Source organism: Podarcis filfolensis (genome assembly GCF_964270895.1).
Source record: "Podarcis filfolensis genome assembly, chromosome: 5".
In the NCBI taxonomy this organism is placed as follows: domain Eukaryota; kingdom Metazoa; phylum Chordata; class Lepidosauria; order Squamata; family Lacertidae; genus Podarcis; species Podarcis filfolensis.
This window is the reverse complement of record NC_139608.1, coordinates 20,000,733-20,018,892: the sequence shown is the minus strand read 5'-3', so window position 1 is coordinate 20,018,892 and position 18,160 is coordinate 20,000,733. Positions and strand designations below refer to the sequence as shown.

Sequence of the window (18,160 nt, the reverse complement as noted above, 5' to 3'; positions counted from 1 at the left end):
ATAATGTCCATGTATGAAATTTGTATGTACTAACTATGAGAGGAATGTTTTATTTACTGTACTATAAGACGTGAATATTGATTCACATGCCTTCTGTTTTGTTTTCCACTCATGTTTTGCAAAACATCTCCAAAAGGAGATGGATAATCTCTGTAATCAACTCCACTACGTGTTTTTTTTTTGGGGGGGGGGGGTCCCACATCCAAAATGATGTGCCCTTAAACTCAAAGGAATTAAATCCCATTTATTCCAGTGGAATAGAAATATTCCATAAATTTGTAGCAAATGTACCACATGCTTGGGAAATGTGGAGTTGTAACATAGTCACAAGGTTTTCATGGAAATCTAAATTACACTTTTTTTGTTGTGGCGGTTGCTTAGTACCAGCAAATTAATGTCGTCTGGGTTGAAAATTTAAGTGCTACTCTGCAAATTAAAACCTACATTTTCCTTCACTTCGCTTTAGGACTGGAAGTAACATTACTGAGTGAAGTTTTGTAATTAAAAGCAAAACAGAGGCCTGAGGATGATAGATGTGACCTGCAGCGCCAACATACTGAAAAGCCCGTGCAATTTTTCTTTGGCAAGGGATAGGCTGTAGATTTATCATCGGGACAGCAAACATATTCACTTGGGTTGGGGGTGGAGGAAGCAATTAAATATAGACCTTGGTGACAGTGCCTGTCACAAAGAAGTGTATGAATACCCTTACATGAATTTTAAATTAAAATCTGGGCTTTATTGTCCTTGTGAGTAACTTCATGTTCATTTCATAAGCCAAGCAATGAGATTAGTGATAGATACGTTCCACTAAATGCAATATGTGGAGGTATTCTTGACGTGAAGAGATAAAGCAGTCATAGACAATAGTTACTAGTGGTGCCTGTCACATAAACAAAAATAAAATAAAAGCATATGGCTTGCAGTCCTTTACCCAAGAGTAAAGACATGCAGAGGATTGTGCTGCAAATAGCAATTGAATGTCCTACATGTTCCGACAGACAGTCCACCCTAGTGCTCTTTGACGGTGTAATCTGTATTCTTCTACTGGTGGATATGATTAATGGCCATCTAATGGCAGTAAGAAGCTGAAAACATTTCCTTTCCTCCCTACAAAAATCTGAAAGCGTTAACCTAGGCATAAATGGCATAAATATTTGAAAACATCGGCTCGTTAGGACCAATAATGTGTATAATAACAGCACTTTTCAAGTTTACTGCTGTTTTCACTACCCCAGATGGCTGCAAAATTGGACCGTGAGCTTCCATTGTGTTATTTCCCTATGCCTAGCTAACAAAAGGATGCTAACATTTCCACTCACCATTACACAGTATGTATGTTAATTGTGTAAATGGCTTTATTACACTTCTAAATTTGCTCCGAGCAGCAAGGCAAGATGGGAGCTCTCTGAATGTGCGACTTGGGTTATGTACTGGTTGGGGTTCTTCAGCATGGATAATGTTGCACTGCTGTTTTTCACAGAGTTTCTATTATATAGTATTTGACTTTTGTTCCCCTGAGAGGCATCAAGCTCTAATATCTTCTTCCCATTCCTTACTACAGCATAAAACTTCTTGCGTCCCCTTGCATTATAGCTTTTGGAGAATCTGGGTTTTTAGAAGTTACCTCCTGTTTGCGTTGAGGTCGGAGAGGGAAACTATGGTGTATAATGGTACATGGAACCTGCTGGGGAATATTACTGGAATTTATGAATGGGCTTTAAATTACAACCTGTCTTGGTTATAGTATGCTGTGGATTTGGGAAAGGTACTCCCTGTGGGAGGAAACCTTGCAACAGTTTTGTCCTAACACCAGGAAGCAGCCAGGAGTCAGGAAAACTCCAGTAGCTGTATTTATTTGTGACCAACAGATCAACAACTCAGAATAGCAAATCGGATTTGCTAAAGGTTCCAAGGGAACCACATCCACATGGAGAGGAAAGCCAGGAAGTTTCTATTAGAGAACAGACAGGACGCACACACTGACTATACTGTCTAGTCTTATTGGCTGTTGCTTATATATTCCCTAATCTTATGCATTGGTTAATGGGTTATTGGTTTATAATTTCATTTTTCTTAATCAGGTATTATTATTTTTTGCCCCATTGGGCATCTCCTGTTGCAGGTGTGGAGAACCTGTGGCCCTCAAAATATTGCTGAATGTCAATTCTCATAATCCCTGACCGTTGCCCACCTAGGGCTGACAACAGTTGGAGGGTCAAAAGTTCCTCATCCCCATTCTATTGGACACTTATATTTTTATTATATATTCATGAATTGTTCAATGGTTATTATTGGTTGTGTGTTAGTACCTTGTTAATAAGTTCTTCATTGTATTCTATATAGTGATGTTATGGATTATTGTTTTGGGGGTTATTATATGTTGGAGGAATTAGCATATTTTTAATAGTTTTGACACGAACTGTTACCTTGATCATTATACCTCTTGGATATGGAAAGGGGGGTATTTTTTTAAAAAAATGACCATTAGAAGGGGAGATGGCAGACCTTTGAGAAGGAACGATATTTCAGCACCAGGTTATTGTGGTCAGTTCCAAAATCCTCATGAGAAGTCAAGTGTATGGACACAATGCCTTTTTTCGTTCTCTCTGTGTATCTATGCTTATTTTACTGTAATGTTGGTGCTATTTAAGGGCAATTGACTTTCTCATTCATACTGAACTCTTTCTTTAAATGACCTGATAAAGACGTGGGAGAGGAAGGGAAAGAGATTTGCTCTTCCTTTCATTCTTTTAATAGGGAGTTAAGATCCCTCTCTCCATGAGAAGTATGTGTGATGGGGGCTGCAGTCCCAACAGACATTCCTCATTCATCTGTGCTTCCAGCTGGTGTGTGAAGGGATCGGCTTTGACTGGACTTAACCATCCAGGGGTCATTTACCTTTACCTTTAGGGATGTACCAATGTGTGCACCTAGAGCTCCTTCATGTGATGGGACCTTAATTGGACCACGATCCACCCTCTGCTTATGTAGATCACTATGCACAAAAAGCCTGCTCGGTGGGTGGAAGACCAGAGGACATGGCTATCATGTGCACCACCCCACTCATAATTGTGGGGTCATCTGAATCCCCAAGTAGAATGTTCCATTTATAACTTAGATTGGGGTGGTGTTAGGTGCGAAGAAAGCAATTTATGTATTACGTTCCCGTATCAGAGATTGTATGCCTCTGAATGCCAATTGCTGGGGGAATCAGAGAGGGATGCTGCTATTGCACTCATGTCCTGCTTCTAGGCTTCCCATAGGCATCTGGTTGGCCAATGAGGGAACTAGATAGGCTCTTGGTCTCACCCAGTTGGGCTCTTGCATTCTTATGCATTCTTTTATGAGTGTCATAGTAGAAGCACAATAAGAGGAAACACAACTCACTTGTAATTCCTGTCCTGTTTCTTTCTTCAAATACCTCAAAGCTTCTCTTTGTGTAAGCCAGGACAGACAACTTCTGCATTCTATATTCCACTGCCAGTTCCTTGCCACAAATGTCAAATAGTCAGAGTTAACATTGTTTCTGGCCAATGGATTGGGTTGGCTGCTTCTTTACCTTTGGATTAGAGTGTACGACATCATAGTGGTTGCACTGCCTGCCTTGCTCCTGGAGTCCAGCTTGGGAACTGTTTTTCCTTACAGTGTTTTTTCATAGATGCCAACATTTCATACATCACTAAATTTAGAGACTGTAATTAATGGCTTTTGTTTGCCAGCTTCAGCCAGCATAAAGTGCTCATCTGAAGTTGAATGATTTCATGTTTGTTAATTGAGGGAAGAAATAAATAAAATGCCAGTCAGAATGATGAAGCTTCTCGGTGGAGGACTTTGTACACTGTTGTAGATTTCCCACAGTTTTGGAGTCATCTGCATAATATGTCTCTCCCTGTTCGTGGTGTACGTGAGAGAATATGGGGGTGGTGGTTGGTTATTATTATTTTTTACATGCATCATTTTATTTTAAAAAAAACCCAAAGAAATTTCCATAAAATAAGTATTGATAATAACAAAATCAACAAAGTATCATGAGACACTTTTAAAATATTTGTAGTAATCAATAACAGCTTAATTCTATTTAGCAGTGATACAAAAAGAGAGATCCAAGCAGATTTAATCAGATTTAACCTCCAAAGGCTTTGGGAAACAAATGGGTTTTCATTATGGGTCAAGAGTCCATCAATGGAGTGGCTATTCAGGCATCCAAGGGGAGGGTGTTTCATAACTGGGTGCCAGCACAGAGAAGGCCCCTTTTTAGGGTCCCTGTACAATGATAAACATCTTTCAAATGACGTTCAGAATAATATATTGACTTCTTTTGTTGTCAGATGTATTTTGTTAGCATTTGAAAATGTTTCTGGTGTGTGTTGTTGTTTTAAGTGTCAGTGAGTTAATAGATTTGGGTATAGTTCTTTTCTCTAATAAGATAATGCTACAAAGGTCTGAATGTTCATCAGTGTTCTAGTTCAATTTATCTGCATAAGCTATAGCAATATGAGCAGTTGTCATTGCAGTGACAGTGAGTGGTATTCAATTATGTTTTATTCAGAATAGAACCGTTGAAATTAATGGGCCTAACTTAATAATGTTCATTAATTTCAATGGGTCTACTATGAATAAAGCTTACTTGAATAACACCCAGTAACTTTCCAGCCAGACGAACACTCCTCAGATTCCTTTTGGACCAGGTGAACATGCCAGAAGACATGCACATCTTGTCAGGCATGGGAAATGTATGCATGTAGAATTAGATACATTTCTTTTTTTTTTTTTAATAATATTTTTATTTTTTCCATATAAACACAACACAACAAACATAAACATACTAAGACAAAAACAGAACAAAAAACATGTATCATTTCATATCCTAATTTCATATACCTTTCTTCCCCGACTTCCTCATGCCTCCCCTTTCTGTATTCCAAATTCTTATCGATTGTTCAGCAAATCTTCCCTTATTTTAATTTAAATTTAGACTATTCTTCCTTATTCTCCTTGTCTTAACCATTACTAATAGTAACCATTTACTTTCCAGTCCAACATCATTCTAACTTTCATTAACTTTGTAATATTTCTTTAAATAGTCCTTGAATTTTTTCCATTCTTCTTGCGCTGCTTCTCTTCCCTGGTTTCGGATTCTGCTCGTCATTTCTGCCAGGCCCATATAGTCTATCACCTTCATCTGCCATTCTTCCAGTGTGGGTAGCTCTTGCGTCTTCCAGTACTTCGCAATGAGTATTCTAGCTGCTGTTGTAGCATACATAAAGAAAGTTATATCCGTCTTTAACACCCCTTGGCCGACAATACCCAAGAGAAAGGCCTCTGGTTTCTTGGGGAAAGTATATTTAAATACCTTTTTAAGTTCATTATAGATCATTTCCCAGAATGCCTTAATCTTCAGGCAAGTCCACCAAAGATGAAAAAATATACCTTCAGTTTCTTTACATTTCCAACATTTGTTGTCAGGCACATGGTAAATCTTTGCAAGCTTGACTGGGGTTATGTACCACCTATATATCATTTTCATAATGTTTTCTCTTAAGGCATTACATGCCGTAAATGAATTAGATACATTTCTTAAAGCAACACAAAAACAGTAGGGTGGTTTTCTCTCTGCCCCTGCTTCCCATTTTTTAAAAAAGGACACACACTTACCCTAATCGGGGATGTCCTTTGTGCTTGATGGGGCATATTTGAATTTTATACTCATGTATCCATACCTGAGGGACACGGGTGGCGCTGTGGGTTAAACCACAAAGCCTAGGACTTGCCGATCATCAGGTCGGCGGTTCGAATCCCCGTGGCGGGTGCACTCCCGTTGCTCGGTCCCAGCGCCTGCCAACCTAGCAGTTCGAAAGCACCCCTGGGTGCAAGTAGATAAATAGGGACCGCTTACTAGTGGGAAGGTAAACGGCGTTTCCGTGTGCTGCACTGGCTCGCCAGATGCAGCTTGTCACGCTGGCCATGTGACCTGGAAGTGTCTTCGGACAGCGCTGGCCCCCGGCCTCTTAAGCAAGATGGGCGCGCAACCCCAGAGTCGGACACGACTGGGCCCGTACAGGCAGGGGTACCTTTACCTTTACCTATCCATACCTGAATACCAAACATTAAAGAGAGAGTTTTTATCCTGTATTTTTATGTTGTGAACTGCCCTAAGATCTACAGCTGATGGGCAGTATACAAATTTAATTAATGATGATGATATCCATTATATGAGCTTAGTATGAGTTTGTCCAAGAAAACAGGAAAATCTGACTCTTCTTGAAATAATTTTTTTCCAGTCCAACTTGTTCCAAAAACCAATGCTCAAAACATGTTACATTCGGAATACTGTATCTGAAAGCAGTGTCCGGGCAGAAATCGGCTAAATGTCCAGGAAAATCTAGATGTGTGGCAACTGATACCAGCAGTGTTGTTTTTGCAAAATTTTCCTAAAAAATAGCTGAAAGATGCCCAATTTCTTTGCGAAAATAAGGTGTGTCTGCTCAGAGCTGGTGTTCTAATGTCCAGGTGCTAACTCTTGATGGGAAACTTCAAGTCCCCTTCTCTGTCCTGTTGCTCTTTTATTTTTCAACTTTGACCCAACAAACCTTCAAACAGAGAATGGCAAAGTAGGTCACACAGCCAACCTTTGTGGGTTATTGTTTTCGAAACTCAAATTCAACAAGTCCGATGCTGTAGTACGACAACAGCATTCACATTCAAGTGCTAAACAACAAAGCAAAGAATAAGGGGAAATACACAGGATATTTGACCAACATCAAACTTGAGTTTGAATTCTTGGGTGTGGGCCTAGAAAAACTGATCTTATGATGAAATCCATCTGAGAAATGCAGACTAGACCTTGACTCTAACCATAGCTTGCTTGGTAATGTTGCTAACTTTTGTAAACATGGTTGTGGACATGATTAAAGGACTAGAGAATAGAATACTTTTTAGCTAGCCTTTCGTTAATTCTAGTGCTCTCCAGCTAGAAATTTCCAGGTGGAACCATGCTTGCTACATCCTGAAATTACATTTTCTGAATGATCACATCCATTTCGCATCCTCCACTTCACACCAACAGAGGCAGGCTAATGTGTGTTTCAGAGCTGGAAAAATCAGCAAAGAATAATTTTGTCTGTCAAATTTTGGTGACAAAACATTTACTTAGTGTTATACAAAGCACTAATAAAGAAGAGTCAATAGAGTCAAGAATGTGCAATCTATCCACTGTGAAGGAAATGTACTGTGTGTTTGATCTGAGGTGAACCATTAGTCACTAAGATAGCCATTTTGTGTGCTTGTAAAGGCTCTTGCCATTTCTTTTTTTCTCCTTAAAAAAACCCCTCACCAGATATATAAACAGCCAGGTAATCATCACAGTCCCCTATTTCAAAATTGCCATCAAATGGAAATGTTTCTAATAAATAATTGCTCTGAATTTCAGGAGTGCATTATTGCTTTTGGGTGAGTACACTCAAATATGAAATGGATTCTTGTGGAAATCTAGCCAGTTGCCTTATTACATCAATGAGATGTCTGATATGACTAATAGCTTTTGAATAAATGAGCAGGGAGTTCAGCTAAGGACTTTCAGTTGCATATTCTAGGCCTTGGTTTTGTGCACATAGTTTCCATCAACTTCCAGGCATGCATACAAAGGAGGAATTAGTACCCACGAGTGTTTTGTATAATTTATGCAAGTAAATTGATTTAAATTATTCAAATAGATGTCTGTACCAAGCCTACCATCTCAGGGGGAAGACGTTATGCATGCCAAAACATTTTGGAAGAAATAAGAAGAGATGCGCAGTGTCGAAATGAGAACAGACACTGATTGTTGGGGGAGCAAAACATTCCCCTATATAAAAATTAATTAAGGGTGGTTCCAGATGGGGGCTTAATTTGCAAATGGGTCATTGAGTTTTCGCAGTTGGGTTGTTGGCAAAAAGTTACTTATCAGATTTTCCCCGGAAAGGGGAAGAGCCATAGCTCAATAGCAGAGCATCTGCTGTGCAAGAAGTACCCATTTTCAGTGTCAAGGTAGGGCCAGGAGAGACCCGTATCTGAAACCCTGGAGAGCTTCTGACAGTGCAGATGATATTGAGATAGATGGACCAATGATTTGACACTGTTTAAGGCAGATTCCTGCATTCCTAAACCTGGATTAAAGGGGTGGGAGGAGTAGGGGTTGGCAGTTAGGTGCCAAAGCTATTACTTGTGTGAATGCTGCAAAAAAATACCTTGCACGTATGAGAAGCACCGATCCTACAATAAATACCTGTCTGGAAATATCCTAAGATACTGCTATAGACTGGCAAACATTTTCCTTTCAAAGCTAGTGTGAATAAACAGTTAAAATATTTGTTTAAAAACTGAAGTGCAAAACTTGCTTTCACAGAAATTCCTATGTAGGCAGTGCCTCAGGTTCTGTCTTTACAGGAGAATTTCTAAGAGTTGGGGTGATCCATCTTCTCTTTGCTTGCTTACTTCTCGCTTACTGCACCGTTTGCGGCTGCATTCAGTACTATGTGCACCAGTCAGACCTGTGCATCTCCATAGGACAGTAAGACGGGGTGGGGAGCTACCAGGTTCCTAAGGCCAAGCGGGCAAGGCTTACTGAGAAAAGCCTAACTCAGAATAGGGAACCTTTTCCAGTTCAATAGTCACCAACATAAATCCTGAGCCTGGCTTCAGCCAGAGCTACACATGTCTAAGTGTCTCATCCCAACTCAGATCCAGCAGATTTTGTTGTTGTTTAGTCGTTTAGTCGTGTCCGACTCTTCGTGACCCCATGGACCAGAGCACGCCAGGCACTCCTGTCTTCCACTGCCTCCCGCAGTTTGGTCAAACTCATGCTGGTAGCTTCAAGAACACTGTCCAACCATCTCGTCCTCTGTCGTCCCCTTCTCCTTGTGCCCTCAATCTTTTCCATCATCAGGGTCTTTTCCAGGGAGTCTTCTCTTCTCATGAGGTGGCCAAAGTATTGGAGCCTCAGCTTCAGGATCTGTCCTTCCAGTGAGCACTCAGGGCTGATTTCCTTCAGAATGGATAGGTTTGATCTTCTTGCAGTCCATGGGACTCTCAAGAGTCTCCTCCAGCACCATAATTCAAAAGCATCTATTTTTCGGCGATCAACCTTCTTTATGGTCCAGCTCTCACTTACATACATCACTACTGGGAAAACCGGTGTAAACCCTGAAAAGGGGGTTTCCAGGTGGGTATAGGAGGTGGCTAGACTTAGCTGGATCCTCAGCCTGTTCAGCTTGGTCATGTGACCTCACAACCCAGCATAGTCTAAACTGGGGAAAAGGGTGGTGTAACTCGGTTTACAAGGCTTGTTTTCCCTCTGCCAGGCTTAGATCGGCTCAGCAAGCAAGAACACTGCTTCTGAATGGAGCTTGGATCTGGCATAGTTTAAGCTGGCGTAACTTCCTCTGGCTTCCTTACTCCATTAAATCACAAAAGGTAGCAGAAGGTGCCCTAGTTTTGAGCCCTAGCTTTGAGCTCGTTCCATATGATAATCCCTCTCAATGCCTTTGCAAACTTCTCAAAACACACCAGTGTGTCTTCAAATTGTTATTTGGGAAATGGCAATATATAAAGTATATGCAAGATAATAATGCATTCCTTGTTATAGCAGTTGGATTTTTATATATTCCAGTTACATTTCAATGGACTGTGCTCAGAACTGCTGCTCCCTAACCTTGCCATGTGTCAGTCACATTAATTTGAATGCAAATTCTGTTCTTGAAGCAGAAAGGGGGGGGCAAGAGAAACCATTTCCAGAAATGTCACTAAACTTCAACAAGCATACGCTTGGTGAACTTTATGTAAAGGGGTTTAATAATGGAAAATGAAGCATTTGATAAAAACTCTTGTCACTCAGCCATGTACTCAGGTGTACTTAAGGTAACACATGGCTGTGCTGCACTTAGAGCAAGATTATTTGGGCTGCAGTTTGGTGCTCACCTACCTGGTAATAAGCCCCATTGATTCAGAAGGGACTGGCTTATGAAGAGATGTGTAAAGGTTTGAAAACCCAATTGTTCTGAGCTTCTTTTCATTGAGAGGTTGAGGCTGATGGGATTTGGAGTCAAACATCTGGAGGACCACAAGGTTCTCATTGCCGGGTCTAAACTGCTGCTGGTTTTTAAACTGCATCTTTTAAATGGTTTTCATTGGTTTGGATCAACATTGTGTTTGACTAACGCGTTCCAAAACTGCTGTTTTGATTACTTAGTTTTATTGGAATACAATATTTTAGTTCCCCGAATCTTCCATTTTTGTGCTTTTTAAAAGTTTCCCCTGCTTAAGTCTTCCTGCAGAGTGGTACAGAAAAACATGGAGACAGTGTTTTTGCCAGTTTCTAAGTCAAAATCGAGCCCTCTTTGTTTACTAGTTTACTGGTCAATCAGTACAGAGGCACTGGCTTGACCCACAGGGACTTGGACACATGACATGCATATTTTAATTTATTATATATGTTTAAAATTATCATTCATGATCACATCAAAGAGCTTTAGTTTAAACAAATAAGGCTGCTTGCATATAAGTTTGGGTTGTTTCCGATTGATTAATGCTGCCACCCCCATACACGCACACACACAGAGTGTAGCCTGAGGCTCACAAACTGCTTGGCTACAGACCGGCACCTGCTTATTAACCCAGTAGGCATTGTGTTTTAATTAAAAAAGCAATGGGAGACAATATTTGAGCAGTGCTGCCACCATAAAACCTGCATCGTTGTGTGTGTGTTGCTGCAATGCAGGAGGGAAAGAAAGGCAGCTCAATTAGCCTTATCATCACTTTGTAACTTTCCAGAGTTGACTTCCTGTAATAAACTTTTGTCACTGAACCGTATTCCCACCAGACACCATCACAGCCTATTTTAAAAACTAAACACTCTTTCTGTTTGATAGATGAAGAGAGGAGTGATGCAAACAACTTTTAATTGCAAACAAAACATATTCAGCTCCTTTGTCTCGTCCTATTAAAAAACTGGATATGGTCATTGCTCTGCTATCATCACCACTTGTTGTTTGTTTTGTTATTCAGATCCCTTAGATCATGTGTAGAAGCCAGACCCTGTGTTAAAGAAGCAATGGCTTCTTCTTCTTCTTCTTCTTCTTCTTCTTCTTCTTCTTCTTCTTCTTCTTCTTCTTCTTCTTCATCTTCAATAATTATTTATTAAAGCTTTTCCATAATACAATAAGATAAAATAGACTAATCTGAATACAAAGTCAGAGAGAGAAATAAAAAAGAAAACTAAGAGTCCCCTCTCAATGGTAGCTCTTAACCTTTGTCTTACACACAGTGGCGTAGCGTGGGGGGTGTAGGGGGGGGGCCGGCCGCACCGGGCGCAACATCTGGGGTTAGGGCAAATCTACGGGTTAGGGGGCGCAAATCCACGGGTTAGGGGGCGCAAATTACTTGCCTTGCCCCGGGTGCTGACAACCCACGCTATGCCACTGCTTACACAGAACCCTCTCAGCTCTCACCTGGGAGCTTTCCTTTCTTCTATCAGTCTCTCTCACCCTGGGAGGTCCTCCCTTCCTTGTCATCACTCAGGGTCCTTCCACCAACCATCCACCACCTTCATGTGTGTGTAATGCATGGACCCCCAAAATGGCCCAGAGTAGAGGACACTCAAGGAAAAGAAAAAAGAAAGAAAGAAGAAAAATAAAAAATAAAAAGGACTTTCAATTTTCCATTTGTCAGAAGCATAAAAAGAAATTATTCAAAACATTCACTATAGAATGACATCCAGCTGTTAGAGAAAATTTTCCCAATCTTCCAACTCATTCATGCATTTGCCTTTTCACACAAGCAGTCCAAAAGGGTTTCTCTAATTGTTGTTATTAATAAATGTCAGCAATAGGTTTTCTCTAATCAAATCAAATAACGTCAACAACCATTCCTCCATATTAAACAATAGTGAGTTATTCCATCTTTGTCCAACACAAGACTCTCTGCTGTGATCATATATTAAAATAACATTCCATAGTTCTTTTCTTGTTATGTATTCATTAACTCACACCCAGTTCTATATCTTCCATTACCATTTCCTGTTGTATTTGCCATGGTCTTCCATCCTGATTTTAAAAATTATCCCTTCCCTTTACACATTTTCCATTCCCCCCCCCCAAGAAAAGCGCCAGAGGTTTGATAGCTTTTCTTCTAAATTCAGTCCAAGTTGTACACAGAGTCCTTTCTCTCTCAGCTCTATTGCTGCTAGCTCAGGATGTCTATTCATCTCTCCATCCATGGCTTCATTCCACTTCTCCAACAAGACAACTCCACCATCTGGCTGCTTCATTCCTCTAAGCTTTTCCATTTCACCATCTGTTGCTGCCAACTCTACCATTTCACCCTCCTGTTCCGACAATCTTTTATCCATATTCTTCTCCAAAGTCTCTGTGTCCACTTTGATTCCACCTTCCCTATTTCATTCTTCTCTGCTCTACTTTCATTCCCCATTTCACCAGTCTTAGACCTAATCCATTTTACTTGCTCATCAAATATTTGCTGAATGTTAGAGAATGGTGTTTTTTTTTTTTTTTGGTTTTGCCTTCAGCTGTTAATGATTGACCCTTCCTTTCTTCTTAAAGCCAAAAGGTAGCACACACTGAATGTAAATTTCCACTGGTAGACAGAGAAACCTTTCTCAGTTGTAAATTATAACCATCTCAGAGATGATTAAGAAAGGGAGAATTTTGCACACCCCAGGCCCATCAGGGCTCTTACTGGTTTTTGGGCACAGTGTTGATTCCTCCACTCATAGGTTGCTCACCCCGTCAAGGTTTCCAGGAGCTGACAACTTCTCAGTCTCCAGACATAGAAAATGGCTTTTTCAGAGCATCAGATGTTCATCCCCTGTTCACTCTTTCTCCAGAGTGAATTTGATAGCCAAGTTTTATGCTTGGCTATCATCAGTCATCACATAATTATCTCTGTTGGCAGCCTGCTAACCAAAGACATTCAGTCCACCATGTTCCTCTCCCAGAAGTCCCAAGCAATGACCACTTCTGTGACTGTGGTTCCTGCAGCTCCATCACTCTATGAGCTGAAACAACCATGGTCTGGAAATGGATGCAACAGTGGTTGTATAGTTTGAGCTTCAAAGTTGCCTTCTGGGTGTTTGTAAACCAGTTGTGTCTCCTTTTCTAGCATAGTTTTTGACAAAGGGAAAGTGAATATTTTGAAATTTGCACACATGCATATGGACAAGAACAAGAGACAGCTCCTTTCTTTCCTCTCTTACTCACTTGCTCCAAGAAATGTAGCCATGCTTTTTATATATTTTTCATCAAGAATACTGTACTGAAATGTAAGATTCTGCACATTTTAGAATACTAATGTACTGGTTTAGAATAAATAATTACCAAAGACTTACCAAGAAAAATCAGGCTACCATAGGAACAGGAAGTATTGATCTTAATATACTGTTCCACTTTTTCTTGCCTGGTAATAAAATAGAGAGCATAAGGTTTAAATAGAAAACCATTCACTTCCCAATTGTTTTACTGTATTTGTTCTAAATTTAGGAGTAATTATGTCCTCATTGCTTCTAACAATTCACTTTCTGCTCTTTCTGGAGCATTTTGAATGATCAATATTTTGCCAAGCATAACAGTTTCCCAGCATCACTTTGTTTGTAGCAAAAGGTTTATGATCTTCTGCATACCGTCTGCTAGAGGAAGATGGATTAGCGTGTGAGTAAAATGATGTGGCCTGAATGACAACCACCTGTTTGGGGGGAGCTGAAACACCAACTCAAATTGATCTCCAAAGAGCATTTGTTTTTAGAATCTAACCACACAATCTGCAGGCAGAGATATAATGCTACAACAAGCCACACCAGGCATTAAACAAACACATTTCTTTCACCACAGTTAAACTGTGGAATTTGCTTCTACAAGAGGTAGGGATGGCCTCAGTGGCTTGAAAAGAGAATTAGGCAAATTCATGGACGTTAAGGTTACCAGTGGCTACTAGCCATGATGGCTGTATCCTGCCCCCACTGTCAGAGATAGCATGCTTCTGAATACTGGCTGCTGATGGTGAGGGTGCTATTACACTCCAGTTCTGCTTGTGGGCTTCCCATGGGCATGCTGTGCACAGAGCTGAAGTGTTCCACAAGGCATTGAAATTTGTCTCCTTGATGGGGAAGACAAGTAGCAACACTGCATATGGTAAAATTATGGCTCTCATCAAACTTGGTGTGAGCCAGGGTGCTCTTTCAGGCATTGCTGCTTGTCTCCTTCGCTCCAGAGGCAGGGAAGACAAGCAGTAACACCACATGATGAGAAGGGGGCATTCTGGGGGTGGCAGAAGCAGTGGGGCAGGCTGGGCACTGCCTGTTGCACTTCTGTTGCCTGAGGCAGGTGCTTCTTCCTGCCTCATAGGTGGGCCAGCTCTGCAGTCATATGCTTATAACCATAAGAGGAATGTACACTATTTCTATTGCTTGATGAGATAATGGGTGCTACTATGAACTCTTAACCATAGTTCACATGTCCAAGGCTCCAGGAGTATCACAACATGAAGCGCTCTTCCCTAAAGAATTATGCTATAAATAGTAAAGGATTTAAGAGGTTGTAATTATGTGTCATATTATGCTACTGTGGTTTGCTAAAGGTCTACAAGCTTCTTAAGTCATTCTTTATTGTGCTTCATTTGACATTAACATTAATACAATAAATTATGTCAAGATCTTTAATCAAGAATATTTTAAGCTAATTATTGGGGAGGAACAGAAGTTAAAGTGGGAAAAGCCTTGTGGACCTCCATGCATCAAACAAATATTGCTCTTTTAAGAAGTTTGTATGTGGATGTCTACTTTATAAGCCATTTGCACTTTCCATAGAGACTGGATCTGATTGCTTGCTAAGCCATCTATGCCCATTTCTGTATCCAACAGTTGGGGGAAGTTCAGTGCTCGGATGTGTGTTGTTCCTTATATCAGAATTATATCTATGTGTGCACACACACACACACAGAGAGAGAGGGGTGGGTGGATGAATTAGCTGATTTTGGTTTCTACCAGCTTATCATTTTTCAAGTCCTAAGTTTAGTTCTCCACATTTTGACATCAGTTTGCAATTTTTTTAAAAAACAAGAGTCACCATGAAACCTCAACACTATTTATTAGAAATGGTGTGTTTGTGTGTGTCCTGTTTAGCAGTGGTTGCTAGATGACAAGTTATGGCGGAAGAAACATTTAGTAAGCGGCAGTTCAAATTTCTGTCTAATTGGCTAGAGGTTCCACTCTGTTGGACAGGTAATGGGCAGTTGGTGGGGGGTTAACTGTCAGTGAGAGGGGAGCAGCAGAGCATTGATTGGTGAGAGGCAGTGTGTACATAATTGGCTGGGTTGGAGGACTGGGAGAAAATGGCTTGAGGGAAAAGCCACTTTGAGGCTTCTATGAGGAGCAGTGGCTCTCAAGTCTTCAGAAACTGCCAACAGTCACCTTTGAGGTATGACTTGCCCCCTATGTATATAAAGTGTGTGTGTGTGTGTGTGTGTGTGTGTGTGTGTGTGTGTATTATAACCAGTTTAAGTTTATTCCAGCTCTGATGGAAGAGTCCATCGCTCACCAAAGCCTAACCATGTTACCATAACCCTCCAACATTTTTTGAATGAAAATAGGGACATCCTAAGGAAAAGTGAGACATTCCGGGATCAAATCAGAAACTGGGATGGGTTCTCTAAATCAGGAACATCCCTGAAAAATAGGGACACTTGGAGGGTCTGTGTTACTGGCAAATTGTGAAGCATTCTGAGAGAATTGGATTCAGCAAAACAGTTAAAGAGGCACAAACACAGGTACAGTAGTACCTCGGTTTTTGAATGTCTCTGTTGGCAAACGTTTCGGTTTTCGAACACCGTGAACCCGGAAGTAAATGCTTCGGTTTTCGAACATGCCTTGGAAATTGAACATGAAACTCAGCTTCCGTATTGAGTTTTCCATTTTGAGGCTTCCATACTGAGTTTTCATTTTTTTTAACATTTCGGAACTCGAACGATCTTCCAGAATAGATTACGTTCGAAAACCGAGGTACCACTGTACTAGATAACTGAGGTTGAGGGAACGGGGATATCTGACAGGGCTCTAGAATGTTCTGGCAATGAAAGTCTAACTCTGAAAGGAACACATTGTTGGCTCTAATAATGTAGCATTTTTCTAATCAAAAGCAGCTAAACCAGGGCTCTCCCCAGAGTAGTCTAACTCTGTTACAATGGTAGACCACTAATCACAGCTGACAAAAGCTTTCTGATCAGCAGTGGAGGTTGACAGACAGGGCTGGCCTACTGTTAGGCTGCATGAAATGGGGGATGGAGAGTGGAGTGAGGTGTTAAAAGGACAAATCTGTGTGCATGCCACATGGTCTGCCCTGGAGGAAATCTGCTTGTCACCAATGTTGAAATCCGATTGACCTGCCAGCCCAATCAGTTTCTGTACGTAGAATGGAATGCCGTTTTAGACTTCACCTCATGCAACAAAATGGATTGTGCCAACCCATGTGATGGAGAACCAGGTTTGCCCCAGCTCTGACTTTTGGAAAACAGGACAGCTTCTTTAGTGTCTAGCCAGAAAGCTGTCAAGCACCTGGCCATCTATTCAGCCTAGCAACTACACCATCATTGTTGTTGTTTAGTCGTTTAGTCGTGTCCGACTCTTCGTGACCCCATGGACCAGAGCACGCCAGGCACTCCTGTCTTCCACTGCCTCCCGCAGTTTGGTCAGACTCATGTTTGTAGCTTCGAGAACACTGTCCAACCATCTCGTCCTCTGTCGTCCCCTTCTTCTTGTGCCCTCAGTCTTTCCCAACATCAGGGTCTTTTCCAGGGAACACCATCATTAGGTACGTTATACAATCATGGGAAAAAGAAAGTGCACCCTCTTTGAATTCTGTGGTTTTTACATATCAGGACATAATAACAATCATCTGTTCCTTAGCAGGTCTTAAAATTAGGTAAATACAACCTCAGATGAATGACAACACATGACATGTTGCACTGTGTCAGGATTTATTTAACAGAAATAAATCTTCCATATATGCAGCATCCTGGAGAAGAAAGAATCCATTATAGTCTGTCTTACTGCTGTGCAAAACTCTCCAATAATTTTCTTTCTGAGATCTCTTTTTCTTAACAATGCAACACTTACTCTCTGTTCTGTACACAATTATGCTGGCATAAAATTATATATACATAAATTAGGCATGCCTATTTGTCACTGACTACAAAAGCACTGCCCAAAGGACTTTTCTGGCTTTGGGAGAGAACAAGAAATGAAGTTTGTACTTTGTAATATTTGACATGTGCATTGCGAGCAAGTAAATAATGAATTTCCATTTTGTACTTCTCGGTATTCCCAAGGTAAGTGTGACATGGGCCACGTTTGGGGGAGAATGTAAAACCTATATAATTTAATTGTAATGGTATTCAGTTCAGGGCCTTCACCGTATTCAAAGGCTAAGAAATCTCATTGCCTCATTTTTCATGAGGAGGAAGAATGCACTTGTACAAATTTCTGCTAAAAGAAAATGGTGCATTAATGGATCTTCGAACACTGTGTGTGATGTTGACTTCCAAGTCATGCTTAGAGTAAACCCACTGAATCCAATGGGACTTTTTTTAAAGCCCCATTGAGTATGGTGGGTGTATGCTAAACATGACTTAAGTTTGGATCTAGCTTAACATACTTTCTGTTTTCATGTTGACCTTTCTGCTATGGAGCCCAAACACATGGAAGAGGTTTCTGGGACTGGTAGACTCTGTCCCTGGCAGGCCTTAGGCCCAAACTAAGCATGATACTGTCATCCATTTCCCCTTTGCATATTTTTTTTTTAAAAAATAGCCAATATGTGTGCATGGGGGAGCTAAATTGGGACTGACCTGAGGGAAGAGGAGCATTAACCCTTTGCTTTACCATGGTCCCAATCAGAATCAACCCTGCACCCCAGTGCCTGCTATTTGCAATGGGAGAGAAGCAGCCACTAGTGCCAATGGGAACTTTCCTCTCATTGTAAAGAGCAGGTATATGTAATTCTGATCAGGAGAGCAGAGGGACAAAAAGCTAAAGCTGTTCTTACAACACGTAGGGATGCCAGAGAATTCATAAAGAAATGGGAGTCCTCATCCCATGTAAACTGGGGGTATAACCTGA

At 40.8% G+C, this 18,160-nt stretch overlaps 1 protein-coding gene across 3 annotated transcripts in view; it reads left to right on the top strand.

Moving 5' to 3' along the window:
* LOC310762364 (schwannomin-interacting protein 1) overlaps window positions 1–18,160 on the top strand; it is a 388,732-nt gene that overhangs the window by 17,886 nt on the left and 352,686 nt on the right. The window contains exon 1 of one of the 3 annotated variants that reach the window (XM_083613317.1): window positions 15,359–15,464. The exons of the other annotated variants lie outside the window; for them this stretch is intronic. The gene's annotated coding sequence lies outside the window, so the exon portion shown is untranslated. Of the gene's footprint in view, window positions 1–15,358; window positions 15,465–18,160 lie in introns of those variants that run through there. 3 annotated transcript variants of the gene reach the window in all.